The sequence below is a fragment of the Mirounga leonina genome, unplaced genomic scaffold, assembly GCF_011800145.1.
Source record: "Mirounga leonina isolate KUSES-001 unplaced genomic scaffold, KU_Mleo_1.0 Mir_224, whole genome shotgun sequence".
NCBI classification, from domain to species: Eukaryota; Metazoa; Chordata; class Mammalia; order Carnivora; family Phocidae; genus Mirounga; species Mirounga leonina.
This window is the reverse complement of record NW_023270615.1, coordinates 7,402,978-7,419,309: the sequence shown is the minus strand read 5'-3', so window position 1 is coordinate 7,419,309 and position 16,332 is coordinate 7,402,978.

Here is a 16,332-nt window from a genome sequence, read left to right as displayed (position 1 = left end):
GGGGAGGGTCAGAGGGAGAAGCAGACTCCCTGCTAAGCAGGGAGCCCGATGTGGGACTCGATCCCAGGACCCCAGGATCATGACCTGAGTCGAAGGCAGTCGCCCAACCAACTGAGCCACCCAGGCGCCCCTACTTGATCATTTTTATACCACTTCTGTAAATATTCTTGTTCACATTCTACTTCAGCTTCAGATGTGGTTACCAAGTGTATAACCCTTGAATTCCTAGACAGTATTGCCGCATCTGGCCAAAGATGCACTTGCCCTAGGAAGCCCTATTCCAGCAATGAGATGTGTACCACACTGTGTACCTTCTGTAAATATCCCAGAGAACAATCACTGTTCTTAAGCACTCACAAATTTTTTTGTACGTAAATTATTGTAAACAACGTCAATAACTGGGACAACAGAAGTTGATTTTTTTTTTTAAAGATTTTATTTATTTATTTGAGAGAGAGAGAATGAGAGACAGAGAGCATGAGAGGGAGGAGGGTCAGAGGGAGAAGCAGACCCCTTGCTGAGCAGGGAGCCCGATGCGGGACTCGATCCCGGGACTCCAGGATCATGACCTGAGCCGAAGGCAGTCTCTAACCAACTGAGCCACCCAGGCGCCCCCAGAAGTTGATTTTGATGCTGCAGGTGTGTTCTTTTCTATCCCCGTCAGAAAAGAAGGACCTGCAACAGCTTAAATTCCCATGTAATAGACAACAATAGTTTTCCCTCCACGTTATATTTACAGTTTTCCCTCCACGTTATATTAACTCTCCTTCCTTCTGTCACACTACAGTCCAAAGAGATCTAGATGATCTTGACAGCGCACAGAACATCCCATTAATCTACGACCCTGGTGACACGGCATTGATCGGACTGGATGACATCAGAAGGCTTGGTAAGACACATGTGCTCCAGAGTGGGGGAGCCTTGCCGTAGCTATACCTGAAGGGATATTTTATCTTGTGTCTTCTACCATGAAGAAGGAAACACAGTGCCTTCTGCCGCTCCCCCTGCTTGTGCTCCCTCTTTCTCTCTGTCTAATAAATAAATAAAATATTAAAAAAAAGAAGAAGAGGGGCGCCTGGGTGGCTCAGTCATTAGGCGTCTGCCTTTGGCTCGGGTCATGATCCCAGGGTCCTGGGATCGAGCCCCGCGTCGGGCTCCCTGCTCCGCGGGGAGCCTGCTTCTCCCTCTGCCACTCCCCGTGCTTGTGTTCTCTCTCTCGCTGTGTCTCTCTCTGTCAAATAAATAAATAAAAAATCTTTAAAAAAAAAAAAAAAGAAGAAGAAGAAGAAGAAGATACCATCCATTTTTAGCTTGCACTCAACATGCAGGGTGGATCCATCTGCCAATCAAACTTGACCCTTTTCTCATTCTTTGGTTGGTCATGCAGAATTGCAGAATGCCCATACAACCATGAGCATGAGCTGGAGGGACCATCGGGGGAGGGAGGGCAGTGTGTGGAATCTGGGATCCTGCTCATGCAGCTTACTTGTACCCTCTGGTCCTGCTTATTCGCAATTCTGGATGTAGCACCTTCATTTTATGATGGATTGCTGATAGGAACCCCGTATTTATGACTTGGTTGATCAGCCCCAGTTCATGATGAGAAGTTTTACTGCATGATCACTTGGTGACCAATTGACAGGCCTGCCTTCTATCCTGACCAGAGCTTTACAGAATGACAGGAGTCATTTTCCAAAGGCATGTGATTCTCTACTACAGATAGCATGGCCTTTCTCTCCGTCCCCAAGGCCCTGACTCGTGATCCCCCACTGGGACTGGCCACAGATCTATACACATCTTTTCCTACCATTGAGAGCTCCAATACCGTGGGGGTTGCAGGCTCACATGGCCTGAGTGATCACCCTGGACCTGAGACAGAGTGCTTTCCTGTGCAAGGGCCCACACAAATCCGGCAGTCTTGCATGTCACTGAGTATAAGAACTGCAGCAGTAACCAAAAAATGCATATGCCTTCAAGTTTTCATCTATTTTTGATAAACATGACAGTGAAGGGGGTTAAAACCTGGAGGGCCCAGCAGAAATACTTCAATTTGCATGTAGGGACCCAGTCTGGGTAAATAAAAGCTAGAGAATACAACCCCCAAACCATCTAGGATCTTCCTTCTTCCTGAGGCATGCAAATATCAAACTTTCAGTTGATTAGCCAGGCATGAGTTCTACCTCGAAAACAAAAAAGTACATCCTGTTGTCGTCATGTCTTGATCTCAAATAGGTTCTCGTCAGCTATTAATACATTGCACTTTTTTAAGCAGAGGAAGTGGTAGGACAAATTATTTTCTCAAAGGCTCAGAAAGGTGCCATGCTCCATTTCCCCCCACTACACGCTCAGCACGTTAAGATGTTGTCTAGCAGGGAAAGCTCACTGGAAGACTCAGTGCCCAAGATTTTTATGGGGGACTGCTCAGATAGGCACTCTGGGCTCAGCATGTCTCAAATTCGAGACTCCCCGAAGGAAATCAGGTTTTTGGCATAAACCATATCACTTGCACATTTCAGCCCAGTAAGCAACTCTTAATGAAACAATGGTGAGAACCCTTCCCAAATCCAAATTGCCAAACTTTCAAGCAGGCCTTTCAAAGGGGGGCAATCTCAGGACTGCTATGTCTATCTTACGTCTTCTAACCCTTTTCTGCATATAGGCATTATTATCCTTCTTAAAATATATTTTACATTTTTACATTTTATATTTTTCTACTTATGTTACATATTTATTTAAAATATTTATATTATATTTTTAGGGCACCTGGGTGGCTCAATCAGTTAAGCGTCTGCCTTCTGCTCAGGTTATGATCCTGGGGTCTGGGGATCAAGTCCCACATCGGGCACCCTGCTCAGCAGACAGCCTGCTTCTCTGTCTCCCTCTGCTGCTCCCCCTGCTTGTGCTCTCTCTCTGTCAAATAAATAAATAAAATCTTAAAAAAAAAAAGAAAAAAAAACTCAAATAGGCTGATATCTTGCTCAAGACCATGCTGGTCATCTACGGCAAAGCCAGTATCCGAACCCCAGTATATGCGGTTTACTATTACGTTGTAATGTCTCAAATCATAGCATCGAACATACGTAAAACGTTTTCATATTGAGATTATCTTACATACATACAGATTCCTCTATGAATAAATTCTTCCACTGATAATTATAGCTGCTACCAGTCTACAGACAGAAGGAAGAAAAGGAAGAGGTTTAGTCTCAGTATTTCTCATTTCTAAAAGATGTGTGAGAACTTTTGCTTTCCAGCACTGCATCTAAGAAGCTGAGAAGTCGCCATCTATCTTATTTTTTCCCTTTTTTTAAATTATGTTATGTTAATCATCATACATTACATCATTAGTTTTTGATGTAGTGTTCCACGATTCATTGTTTGTGCATAACACCCAGTGCTCCATGCAGAGCGTGCCCTCTTTGATACCCATTACCAGGCCAACCCATCCTCCCAACCCCTCCCCTCTAGAACCCTCAGTTTGTTTCTCAGAGGCCATAGTCTCTCATGGTTCGTCTCTATCTTTTTTTTTTTTTAAGATTTTTATTTATTTATTTGAGAGAATGAAAGAGAGAGCACAAGAGGGGGGAGAGGGAGAGGGAGAAGCAGACTCCCCACTGAGCAGGGAGCCCGATGCGGGACTCAATCCCAGGACTCCAGGATCATGACCTGAGCTGAAGGCAGTCACTCAACCAACTGAGCCACCCAGGCGCCCTCGTCTCTATCTTAACAAAAGCTGAATGAACTGAAAAATCAACAATGCTTTTTCAATTCCTTAGAGAAGGGAAGTCACAGGGCAAACTGATGCCCCCCTCCCCTGAATTGGAGGGACTGACAGGTAGATACAGAGAACTTCCCAAAGCAGAAGCCTCCAGGAGAACCAGCGTCAAGGTAGGGAAACCTGAGCTGTCATTGATGAATTACTGGAGGCTCAGTGTGGACAAGTCCAAGAGATACAAACTTCAGGGAACTCAGTTATTAGGAGGACCTTGTCCTTCTATGTTTTACATCCTGGAGCTCTACCACTTTCTCCCCTGGCAGGGGGAGGGAATAAGCAATTATTCTGAAATACATCAGATCAGGGTACCTGGCTGACTTAGTCAGGAGATCATGCAACTCTGGATCTCAGAGTTGTAGGTTTGAGCCCGATCTTCGGTGTAGAGACTTACTTAAAAATAAAACCTAAAAGGGGCGCCTGGGTGGCTCAGCCGGTTGAGTGTCCAACTCTTGATTTCAGCTCAGGTCATGATCTCAGGGTCATGAGATCGAGCCCCATTACAGGCTCCCCGCTAAGTAGGGAATCTGCTTGAGAGTTTCTCCCTGTCTCTCTGCTCCTCCCCACACTCAAGCTCTCTCTCTCAAATAAATAAATCTTAAAAAAAACTAAAAAAAATTTAAATATATCAGATCATTCCCTTCTTAGCAAGGTCTGCCTTAAGGAGAAACTCTGACTGGAGCTTAACCTGCTGGGGTTTATCAGAGCCCAATAGGGAAATGTCCAACCCCACCTACCTTCCCAAATGGGAGAAAAGAAATCCCCAGCTCCAGCCCAGGCTAGCCATCCTGTCCCACCTGAGGAGAGGAGGAAAATACGAGAAGCACCTTGAAGCTCATAGTCCACAGGCACAGACCTAATCACAGCACCACAGAACGCTTCTCCCCCACCTCACCATTCAAAGTAAGTGGATGGGACCAACACAAGAAAAACAGACTCAAATACAGAAAACAAACTGGCGGTGGCCGGAATAGAGGTGGGTGAGGGCATGGGTGACTAGGAAAAAGAGGTACAAAGTTCCAGTTATAAAATAAACAAGTCACGGAGTACAGCATAGGGAATATAGTCAATATAGTCAATACCACTGGTCAAAACAAATGAAGAAATAACATGTGTATTTGTGAGCCTTTTAACCCAAAAATAAGGCCTCCCACGAAAAGTGTTTATCCGCTCTCTTCACTGTACTAAAGCACAACTACAAAAAGATAAATTCGTTGTCTAAAAATAATAATGAATCTATCTATTCTTAGCCACTTCGGCAGTGCAGAGAAACTACTTTGTAGCAGTCTAAACCCCGGGGATGGGCTCTGTAAGCTCCTGCAAATCAAGTATTTGATTTGGAAAGCAGAAAAGCATCCTTTTATGGGGCATTATTTCTATATCAGCACAACAAATACTTTGATCAACTGCCCAATCCTAACAAAATGAGGGGCCATTCATGATTCATCTCAGCCACACATATTTCCTAGCAAATCATAGAAGCTTTATATAAATGCAACAGGTTTACAATCACCCCTTGGCCCATATGTCCTTCCTTTGTCTCCCTAAACAATGCTTTTAAGACCCAAATGCCACTCTCAGCCTTCGTGAACATTTCAGCCCCATAATTTGCAAATGAAGTGAGCTTGAGCAAACTACTGTGACTTTCTGGATCTCTGTTTTTCTCATCTGTAAAATGGGGATAAGAATAATATTTTTCTCATGAAATGACTGTAAGGATTTCATGATAAAATGCATGTAAAGCTCTTGGCACACTGCCTGGCATTAAAAAAATATTCAGTTAATTTTATTTGTTTCTCACTATAATCACAAGGGCCACTAAGTGATCATTGGCAATCTTTTTTGAAATCTGTGCAATCTATTAGAACGACATCGTTCTCTCTCTCCTTCCCCTCTCTCTCTCCCTTATTTTTTTTACCGGTAGCATTTATGTAATATTAGCATTATTCTTATCTCTGGGGGCTGGATATTGGGAAAGTCATGGAAAGATCCAAATGGGACCTTTGGTGCCAAGTGCTGGGAGTGTTGGGATCCATCTGGGACTTTTCCAGTGCTCATGAGCAAGAGCTGAATGTCACAAGATGCCAGACAGCAGGAAAGTGAGCACCACTGAGACCTGGAGATAACTTTGGAACTGGGAATGGAGGCTGCATTTGCTGGCACTTTCTTGTAATCTTTCCTGATAAACTTCTGCTTATCTGGCATGTGGGTTGCTAAGGTGAGGGGCTGACAGGAGGGAATTGTGCAACAGAGGGTCCTAATGTATTTAAACTTGACTAAAGTTTACTCCTTCGAGGTAATACTGTGACAGTATATATCTAGCTGCCAAGATGCCAGTGAGCATCATAAGCTTAGACTGGCTTATCTTTCCTACCTTCCCTTGTGACCCAGAAAGCCACCACTAGGGCCCCTCACTAGTAGGGTTTGGTGAGGAATGGGGAGTACTGGTAGCACTTAAGAGTTTGCATATTAAAGGATCTGGTTTTGGGGGCGCCTGGGTGGTTCAGATGGTTAAGCATCTGCCTTCGGCTCGGGTCATGATCTCCAGGTCCTGGGATCGAGCCCCACATCGGGCTCCCAGCTCAGCGGGGAGTCTGCTTCTCCCTCTGCCCCTGCTTGTGCTCTCTCTGCCTTTGTCTCTCTTTCAAATGAATAAATAAAAAAAATAAAATAAAAAAGTAAGGGATTTGGTTTTTATTGTGATGAGAATTTCACAATTTATACAAATATAAAACCATTATGTTTTACACCTGAAATTAATGTTATATGCCAATTATACCTCAATAATAATAATAATAATAATAAAGCCCCTCCCCAAAAAAGATCTAGAACATTTTACTTTAAGTTGTAAAAAAAAAAAGCTTGAGACTTGGAGTCACAAAGATTTGGAGTTCAAAGCTTGCTTCCACCACTTAGAGCTCTGTGTCCTTAGATATGTTCATTTACCTCTGGAACCTTAGAAAACAGGACAACAGCATCTGTTTTCACTACTTCAGGATTGTGATAAGAATCAAATGGAGGGGCACCTGGGTGGCTCAGTTGGTTAAGAATCAAATGGAGGAAGGGGGCACCTGGGTGGCTCAGTCGTTGAGCGTCTGCCTTCGGCTCGGGTCGTGATCCCGGGGTCCTGGGATCGAGCCCCGCATCAGGCTCCGTGCTTGGCGGGAGGCCTGCTTCTCCCTCTCCTGCTCCCCCTGCTTGTGTTCCCTCTCTCGCTGTGTTTCTCTCTGTCAAATAAATAAATAAAAATCTTTAAAAAAAAAAAAAAGAATCAAATGGAGGGTGCCTGCCTGACTCAGTTGGTGGAGCGTGCAACTGTTGATCTCAGGGTTATAAGTTTGAGCCCCACGTTGGGTGTAGAGATGACTTAAAAATAAAAATTAAAAAATCTAAGAGTCAAATGGATTAACAATTGTGGAAATGCGTTATTAAATGCCACACATTATAACAATAATATGGTACTACCTAAATACTGCCTTGGAGTGAGGCTTCATACACCCTTTTCAGAGAAAGGTGCTGCTTCCTGCCTCCCAGAATGAGCTGAATGAACTGAATTAGAAGGTGACATTCCCCAATAATCCAGCCATTTAATGAGCACCCCAAATAAAAACTCTGGAAAAGGGACACCTGGCTGGCTCATTTGGTAGAGTACCATGACTCCTGATTTTGGGTTCGTGAGTTGTAGCCCCATGTTGGGTATAGAGTTTACTTAAAAGAAACAAAACAAAACAAAGAAAAAAATATACTCTGGAAAAATACTACATTCAACATCATCTTTTTAAACCTGTTAATTGCCAGGGCACCTGGGTGGCTCAGTTGTTGGGCATCTGCCTTCGGTCCTGGGATCGAGCCCCACATCTGTGGGGCTCCCTGCTCAGCGGGAAGCCTGCTTCTCCCTCTCCCACTCCCCCTGCTTGTGTTCCCTCTCTCGCTGTGCCTCTCTCTGTCAAATAAATAAATAAAATCTTAAAAAAAAAAACCTGTTAATTGCTTTCTCAAGTTTCTCAATATGAAACACTACACTTAAAACAAAATTAAAACTGTAGAATTAAAAGTTCACCCAATATTTAAAATGACAAACCTGGTCATTTATTTATTAAAAAAAACTAAAATAGGGATTGGAAGTAGTGCAGGTCCCTTCAGACCTTACCTAAATAGAAAGACCTTACCAAGCTATAAAATTTAGTGACACTTGAAAAATATTATCTAGAGGAATAACAGTAATGATCTGTACGCCACTTCAGCTTCTCTCTCTGAAAGATGCCATTAGCAAGTGTGAGTAAGGTTGCTAAATATTTTTCACATTGATTTGTCAACCTAATAAAAGGTTTGACAGACCATGCCTCAGTTTCCTTGTAATAAGTATTTATGAGTCGTTGCCAGGCAAAGGTCAAGGTTTCTGTACTCAGGGTTACAATTTTTAACAATGTGCCTCTAGCTTCGAGAAGAATTTTTTAAATAAGGAAATTAAGGCAGAGTGCTTTTAATTTTTATTTATATGATTAGTTTTTGTCTTTGAATATTTATCCTATCATGTGACATACATAAATGTTGTAAGGGTTTGAATTTGCCTGAGCCCATTAATAACAGCAGAGCAAGTCAAATTTCAACCTATGTGAAGGTCATAGATGCCTAAGATCATTTTTTTTAAACATATGCTTCCATTTTCTATCTGTTCTGTCTTCAAAGATGCCACATCCTTTGCAAAGAACGTGAACAAAATACAAAGGTGTATTTCCAACTCTGCAGGATATTTTTCACTTCACTGAAACCTAATACATAGATTTCATGTAGAACATTCTAAAATTAATAGAGCACCTATATTAAGATTTAATCTGTTTTTGGGCGCCTGGGTGGCTCAGTTGGTTGGGCGACTGCCTTCGGCTCGGGTCATGATCCCAGAGTCCTGGGATCGAGTCCCGCATCGGGCTTCCTGCTCGGCAGGGAGTCTGCTTCTCCCTCTGACCCTCCCCCCTCTCATGGGCTCTCTCTCTCTCATTCTCTCTGTCTCAAATAAATAAATAAAATCTTTAAAAAACAAAACAAAACAAAAACAAGATTTAATGTTTTTGGGTTTTTTTTCATTGAAAAGAAAACTTTTTTTCATCATATGCTGTATTTTACAAGGTTTGCAACAACATTTTCAAAAGAATTTTCCTCTCGGTAAGAATAGTCTTTTTTCTTCTTAGTTATGCAATAAATGGAACTATGCGAAAGAAGCTATCGGTTTAAAAATACATGGCAATATAAAAGGCTTTTGTTTTCTCTTGCTTTGAGGAAATTCAATATAGTGGTGTAGCAAGGTTGGCAGGGGTGATCCTAGAGAGAAAAGGAGGCCCCCTTGCCCCACTTTCAAGTGTTGAAACTGAACTTGTATTCTAGGTCATCTACTAGAATATTTTGCATAGACAAAGAGAACGTTTTTTTTTTTTTAAGGAAGTGTTTCATAATATTTATGGGAAATAAAAATAAGGTGGAAGCAATTCATACTGCACTGTGATGTTAGGTTGCCGTGCCAGATTCTTCATGTCCCAAAACACAGTCGTCCTTGGTGGTTGGATGCAGGTTGCTTCCAGGCTTCGGTTGGCAATGACACCATGAAAGGAAAATACAAAGTGAGTATGGTTATTTGGATGCACTCTCTGTTAATAAAGGCATGCAGATTACCTCTCCACACCTGGTTCACTGTCAAATGACTCATCATTTTTGGCTATTATGCTAATAATACATGTCTATATCAGCACAAAGGAGCTAGAAAATCATCATGATTAAGAAGAACAGAATATGCGGGCGCCTGGGTGGCTCAGTCGTTAAGCGCCTGCCTTCGGCTCAGGTCATGATCCCAGGGTCCTGGGATCGAGCCCCACATCGGGCTCCCCGCTCAGCGGCAAGCCCGCTTCTCCCTCTCCTACTCCCCCTGCTTCTGTTCCCTGTCTCACTGTCTCTCTCTCTCTCACTAATAAATAAAATCTTTAAGAAAAAAAAAAAAGCAGCAGAAAAGTGTTCACCTTTAGCCCAGAAGGCTGACCTATAGCCTGCATAGTTCCCATGAGGATCAAATACGGCAGGTTGCTGAATTCTTAAAGGGTCTCCTGACAGCCTGTGTATCTCACACACAGTTAATATTGAACTGAATGATAAGCACCAGAGAAGTCTTGCAAAAGTAGTTTTACAAGTGGAAATTCGAAGAAGACATTTATGATCTAATGCTCCCTGCAGGGCCCTTGGCCCTTGAGCACTAAACGTATAAGCAGTAGCTTCACACAGGGCAGGTGCGGCTCCTTCTGCCTGGGGTAGCCCTTTCTATCCTCCTGCTTCTTAAATAAACCCACTAAGTTGCAGCATACAACCTCTCAGGAACTCCTTCTTGCCAGCCGAGCTCCCCAACCCTGCAGTAACTGTATCTAAAATTGTAGCTTTGGGGCGCCTGGGTGGCTCAGTCGTTAAGTGTCTGCCTTCAGCTCAGGTCATGATTCCAGGTCCTGGGATCGAGCCCCGCATCGGGCTCCCTGCTCGGCGGGAAGCCTGCTTCTCCCTCTCCCTCTCCCACTCCCCTTGCTTGTGTTCCCTCTCTCGCTGTGTCTCTCTCTGTCAAATAAATAAAATCTTTAAAATAAATAAATTAAATAAATAAAAATAAAAAAATAAAATAAAACAAAATTGTAGCTTTACCCAAGTTACTCTGTTAATCATTGGAAGTTCAGAAGCTGATGTGTGTAAGTGATCATTTCCAACTCTTGCCAAGGGGGAAGAATGAAATCAACACAGTTGAGTATTTAATAATGTGGGACAAATCAGATGACTTTTTGCTCTGAAAAAGTTATCAGGGGTTCCTGCTGCCCCAGCATCAGAAGAGCTGGTTGGTCTACCAGGTGTACTAACATACGTCATTAATATCTTATAAAAAAAACCTAATAGTTGGGCACCTGGGTGGCTCAGTTGGTTGAGCGACTGCCTTCGGCTCAGGTCGTGATCCTGGAGTCCCGGGATCAGGTCCTGCGTCGGGCTCCCTGCTCGGCGGGGAGTCTGCTTCTCCCTCTGACCCTCCCCCCTCTCATGTGCTCTCTGTCTCTCTCATTCTCTCTCTCTCAAATAAATAAATAAAATCTTAAAAAAAAAAAACAACTAATAGTTGTCAACTAACAGAACATCACAAGAAGGGAGACCTCTCTTTTAAACACGTGAAGACATTTAACATGGATGAATATGTAGAATTTCCCATCAATTGTCCTGAAAGCTACCATTCCTTGGTGTGGAATAACTATTTATTTATTTATTTATTTATTTATTTATTTATTTATTTATTTATTTATTTATTTATTAAAGATTTTATTTATTTGACAGAGAGAGATAGCGAGAGAGGGAACACAAGCAGGGGGAGTGGGAGAGGGAGAAGCAGGCTTCCTGCTGAGCATGGAGCCCAATGTGGGGCTCGATCCCAGGATCCTGGGATCATGACCTGAGCCGAAGGCAGATGCTTAACGACTGAGCCACCCAGGTGCCCATGGAATAACTTTTTAAAGCATATTGATATAGATCCTAAAATGCTCATATCTTCGATGGGAATACTGCAGATTTACAAACAGAATGTGATGCGTTTGAAAAGAAAAGAAAAAGAAAGGAAGCTGGCTGAGTTGACCTATCTGTTGGAGGTAATGTTTCTCATAATAGGTACACAGAAGGCATTTGCCCCGTGCACAACAATGGAAGGAGTCAATCATGTGTGGACTGTGTCATCTTTCCAGCATCATCTCTGAACTACATTTGTATATGATGAAGATGCTACTTTAGAACTCAGAGTTACTATTGTAAACTACTTCAAGGTTTAATGCATGTGCACAGTAAACTTGTAGGTCCACTACAGGGTATGGTAGAAGGAAATTGAAGGAGATTGGGGCAAAATGCTGCTTGAATGAACAAAATACTTTTTATAAGAAGTAGATGAATTTCAGCTTTGCAATATAATGGAGCATGGGGAATTTTTAAGATGATCATTTTTGTAAAAGAGATTTTATTTATTCATTTGAGACAGAGAGAGAGAGAGAGAACATGAGCAGGAGGAGCTGCAGAGGGAGAGAGAGAAGCAGATTCCCTGCTGAGCGGGGAGCCTGACTCAGGGGGTCAATCCCAGGACCCTGAGATCATGACCTGAACCAAAGGCAGATGCTTAACCATCTGAGCCTCCCAGGCGCCCCAGGATTACCATTTTTAAAAGTCTAATATCTGTATGTGAAACATTCCATATTTGAAATGCATCTATTTTACACCAGGGCTTAGGAGAAGTAATTGGCTCTCACGACGGATAAGCTGTTTATTATAAACATTTTATTTACAAATAAACTTTATTATAAGTAGCTAGTCTATAAACCAGAACAGAAATGAAATATCTGCTTGTGTAGACAATATTAAAACTCATTTTTAAAAAAGATTTTATTTATTTATTTGACAGAGAGAGACACAGCGAGAGAGGGAACACAAGCAGGGGGAGTGGGAGAGGGAGAAGCAGGCTTCCTGCGGAGCAGGGAGCCCGATGCGGGGCTCGATCCCAGGACCCTGAGATCATGACCTGAGCTGAAGGCAGACGCCTAACGACTGAGCCACCCAGGCACCACCTAAAACTCACTTTAAAGGTGGAGATTCTGTACGTCGAGTGCCATTCAAGACATGACTCGAGTGGCATAATATACAAAGATTTATGTTTTTTAATTATCTGAAGACCCTTCAAAACTTTCAGGTATTAATCGACTACCATTGCAGACTTTAATTTTGGAATAATATCTTTATATTTTATCTGCATTATACACAAGCCTTTCTGCACACGACTGCCTTAGTCATCTTCCTACAGTGCCATCTGGACATCAAAAGTCGTGCTATACACTGTTGGTAAAGGAAATTTGAGGAGAAGACAGTGCCAAAACGTGCAGTTTATGTCCTTTTGAAAAAGATGTATAGTGCATATTTTTGGTGCACCTTCTTCTTTCTTTCTTTCTTTATTTTTTAAAGATTTTATTTATTTATTTGAGAGAGAGAGAATGAGAGAGAGAGCACATGAGAGGGGGAGGATCAGAGGGAGAAGCAGACTCCCCACTGAGCGGGGAGCCCGATGCGGGACTCGATCCCGGGACTCCAGGATCATGACCTGAGCCGAAGGCAGACGCTTAACCATCTGAGCCACCCAGGCGCCCCTCTTTAGCACCTTTTGAAGAAATGTGCTTTTGGTAGCAACTTTCTGCCCAAGGGTCCTATCCCCATGCTTTAATAAAATCACCTTTTTTTGCACCAAAAAAATGTGCTTTTATTTTTATTTAATGAGTTGGGTTCAGGCCCTTAATATAAACATCTTGGCTATCATGAGCACACTAAGGAAATTCTTTGGAGGAGAATTTTCTCATTATTGTTAAACTTCCTAAACGATTAACCTTATTCCTCATATATAAAAATGTCTAAAAGGATAATATGACAGAGTATACATAAAAGGAATCACTGTAAACTATTTTAGATTGCCATGGAAACTTGCATCTTAAATTGCAAATGAAAGTACATTATTTTCTACCTTTAACTCAAATAAAGCTCATATAAACAAAAAGCTAGCTGGAAGATCTTAGTGTGTACTGTAGAAGCGGATCCTCCATTCCCTTTTCGGAAATGCTCCACTCTGCCGCTAGAGGGCGCCATGTGCACACTGGGCAGAGAGACAGTCAAAGGCTTATTAAGTACATCTGCCTCTTTTTTTTTTTTTTTAATTTTATTTATTTATTTGAGAGAGAGAGAGTGAGAGGCAGAGAGGATGAGAGGGAGGAGGGTCAGAGGGAGAAGCAGACTCCCCGCCGAGCAGGGAGCCCGATGCGGGACTCGATCCGGGGACTCCAGGATCATGACCTGAGCCGAAGGCAGTCGCTTAACCAACTGAGCCACCCAGGCGCCCACATCTGCCTCTTGATTTTTTTTTTTCCGCTGAAGGAATAACCCAGTCAGTGTGGGTATGAGTGGAGATCAGAGCTGGGGGGTAGGTTGCTACAGCACTTCCTTGCGACTTGAGGCTTTTTTATCTTAAGAGGGAGAGAGGTGTGTAGAGGGGCAGAGGCAGAGAGAGAATCTTAAGCTGGCTCCATACCCAGTGGAACTGAGGCCAGACTCGATCTCACAACCCTGAGAACATGACCTGAACCAAATCGAGTCGGAGGCTTAACGGACTGAGCCACCCTGGTGCCCCAACTTCAAACTTTTTTATGATGTCCCTAGCCATTTCAGCTCCCAGCAAAGCCTGAGTTCAGCCTTGATTCAGCTGGGAACACAGAATGTAATTATGATTGAATGATTGTTTTTAGAGGTTGCTAGCAATATGGAAAAAGAGTTAAGAATTGAGGAGCGTCCTTTGTATTTGAGACAGTCCACTGCAACAAAATTCAGACCAAGCCTGGGGCTCAGAAGACCTTTTCCATTCTCAGGTATACCAATTTCTGAGTAGCTTTGTACAAATTAAGAGGGGGAACCAAGTTCCATATACAAATATTTGGTTTGAAAGAATAGATTCATACTTTTAATGCATAGGATGTTTAAAGATTTTACTCCAGGGGTATCTGGCCGGTTCAGTGGTAAAGCATCCGACTTGGTCTCAGGTTCATGAGTTCAAGCCCCATACTGGGTATAGAGATTACTTTAAAAAAAGATGAAAAAAATTAAGCTGACATATATTAATATTTGTTTTTAATATTTATATTAATATTCTTAAAAAATTTTTTAAAGATTTTATTTATTTATTTGACAGAGAGATAGAGAGCACAATAGACAGAGTGGCAGGCAGAGGGAGAGGGAGAAGCAGGCTCCCGGCTGAGCAGGGAGCTGGACGCGGGGCTCGATCCCAGGACCCTGGGATCATGACCTGGGTCGAAGGCAGCCGCTTAACCATCTGAGCCACCCAGGCACCTCAATATTCTTAAAAATTTAATGTTAACATAATTCAAACTAACCTAACTAATTTCATATCCAGCAAAGAACAGGTAGCAATGGCTGATGTTATTGCGGAAATTTGCAAAATTGTGTATATTTAGTTCAATATTTATTTGAGACTCTCCTAAAAGCAGACCTGCAATGTCTCAAGATAAAAATGCCCAACTTCCCAGGTATTTACCCCAAAGACACAGATGTAGTGAAAAGAAGGGCCATATGCACCCCAATGTTCATAGCAGCAATGTCCACAATATCCAAAGTGTGGAAAGAGCTGAGATGCCCTTCAACAGACAAATGGATAAAGATGATGTGGTCCATATATACAATGGAATATTACTCAGCCATCAGAAAGGATGAATACCCAACTTTTACATCAACATGGATGGGACTTGAGGAGATTATGCTAAGTAAAATAAGTCAAGCAGAGAAAGTCAATTATCATATGGTTTCACTTATTTGTGGAACATAAGGAATAGCATGGAGGACACTACGAGAAGGAAGGGAAAAATGTGGGGGGAATTGGAGGGAGAGATGAACCATGAGAGACTATGGACTCTGAGAAACAAACAGGGTTTTAGAGGGGAGGGGGCAGGGGGGATTGGTTAGCCCGTTGATGGGTATTAAGGAGGGTACGTACTGCATGGAGCACTGGGTGTTCTACGAAAACAGTGGATCGTGGATCACCACATCAAAAATGAATGATGTATTGTATGGTGACTAACATAACATAATAAAATTAAAAAAAAAAATGCCCAGCTTCCCAAAGGCAGAATTTATTTATTTATTTTTTTAAGATTTTATTTATTTATTTGACAGAGAGAGACACAGCGAGAGAGGGAACACAAGCAGGGGGAGTGGGAGAGGGAGAAGCAGGCCTCCCACCGAACAGGGAGCCCGATGCAGGGCTCGATCCCAGGACTCTGGGATCATGACCTGAGCCGAAGGCAGACGCTTAACGACTGAGCCACCCAGGCGCCCCAAGGCAGAATTTTATATGAGGGAAAAAATCTATATTGATTAATTGTTCAAAATATTAAAGAAAAATATATGGGAGGGAGCTGATACATAATACAGGGTCTCTTTCTGTTTTTTAATAACATTATGAGTGATGCCCGCATTTGAAGTACTTCTCTCTAGATCTTAAATCCAATCTGAAAACAACAGGACCATGTCATGTCCAGGTACATCACATTGTCATGTCTATAAGGAAGACAAATCCTGCTCCAAAGAGCAATGAAGAGTTACACAGATCTTACCTCTGGGTCTCTTGAAGAGGCAGGAGAACATGGAATTTCATTGCATGACACAGAGCAAATCATCATAAACATCTTTCTTAGCAAACACACACCTTACCTAGTTTGTTTGTTTGTTTTAGCATACACATTATATTGAGGTCTTCCTTCCCAGAAAAGCCAAAATCTTAAAACAGAAATAAAATCATCTTTCTTAGGATTTTCTTCCCCTACTGCAATTATAGAAATGTTTTTCTGCCTATATGTAGAATAAACAATCAATATTAAAGTATTATTGATTGCAAACATTTTAATCTAAATGATAAACTATAAACATTTCAGAAGTACAGAAATATTTTTATAAAAGTTATCTTGTAA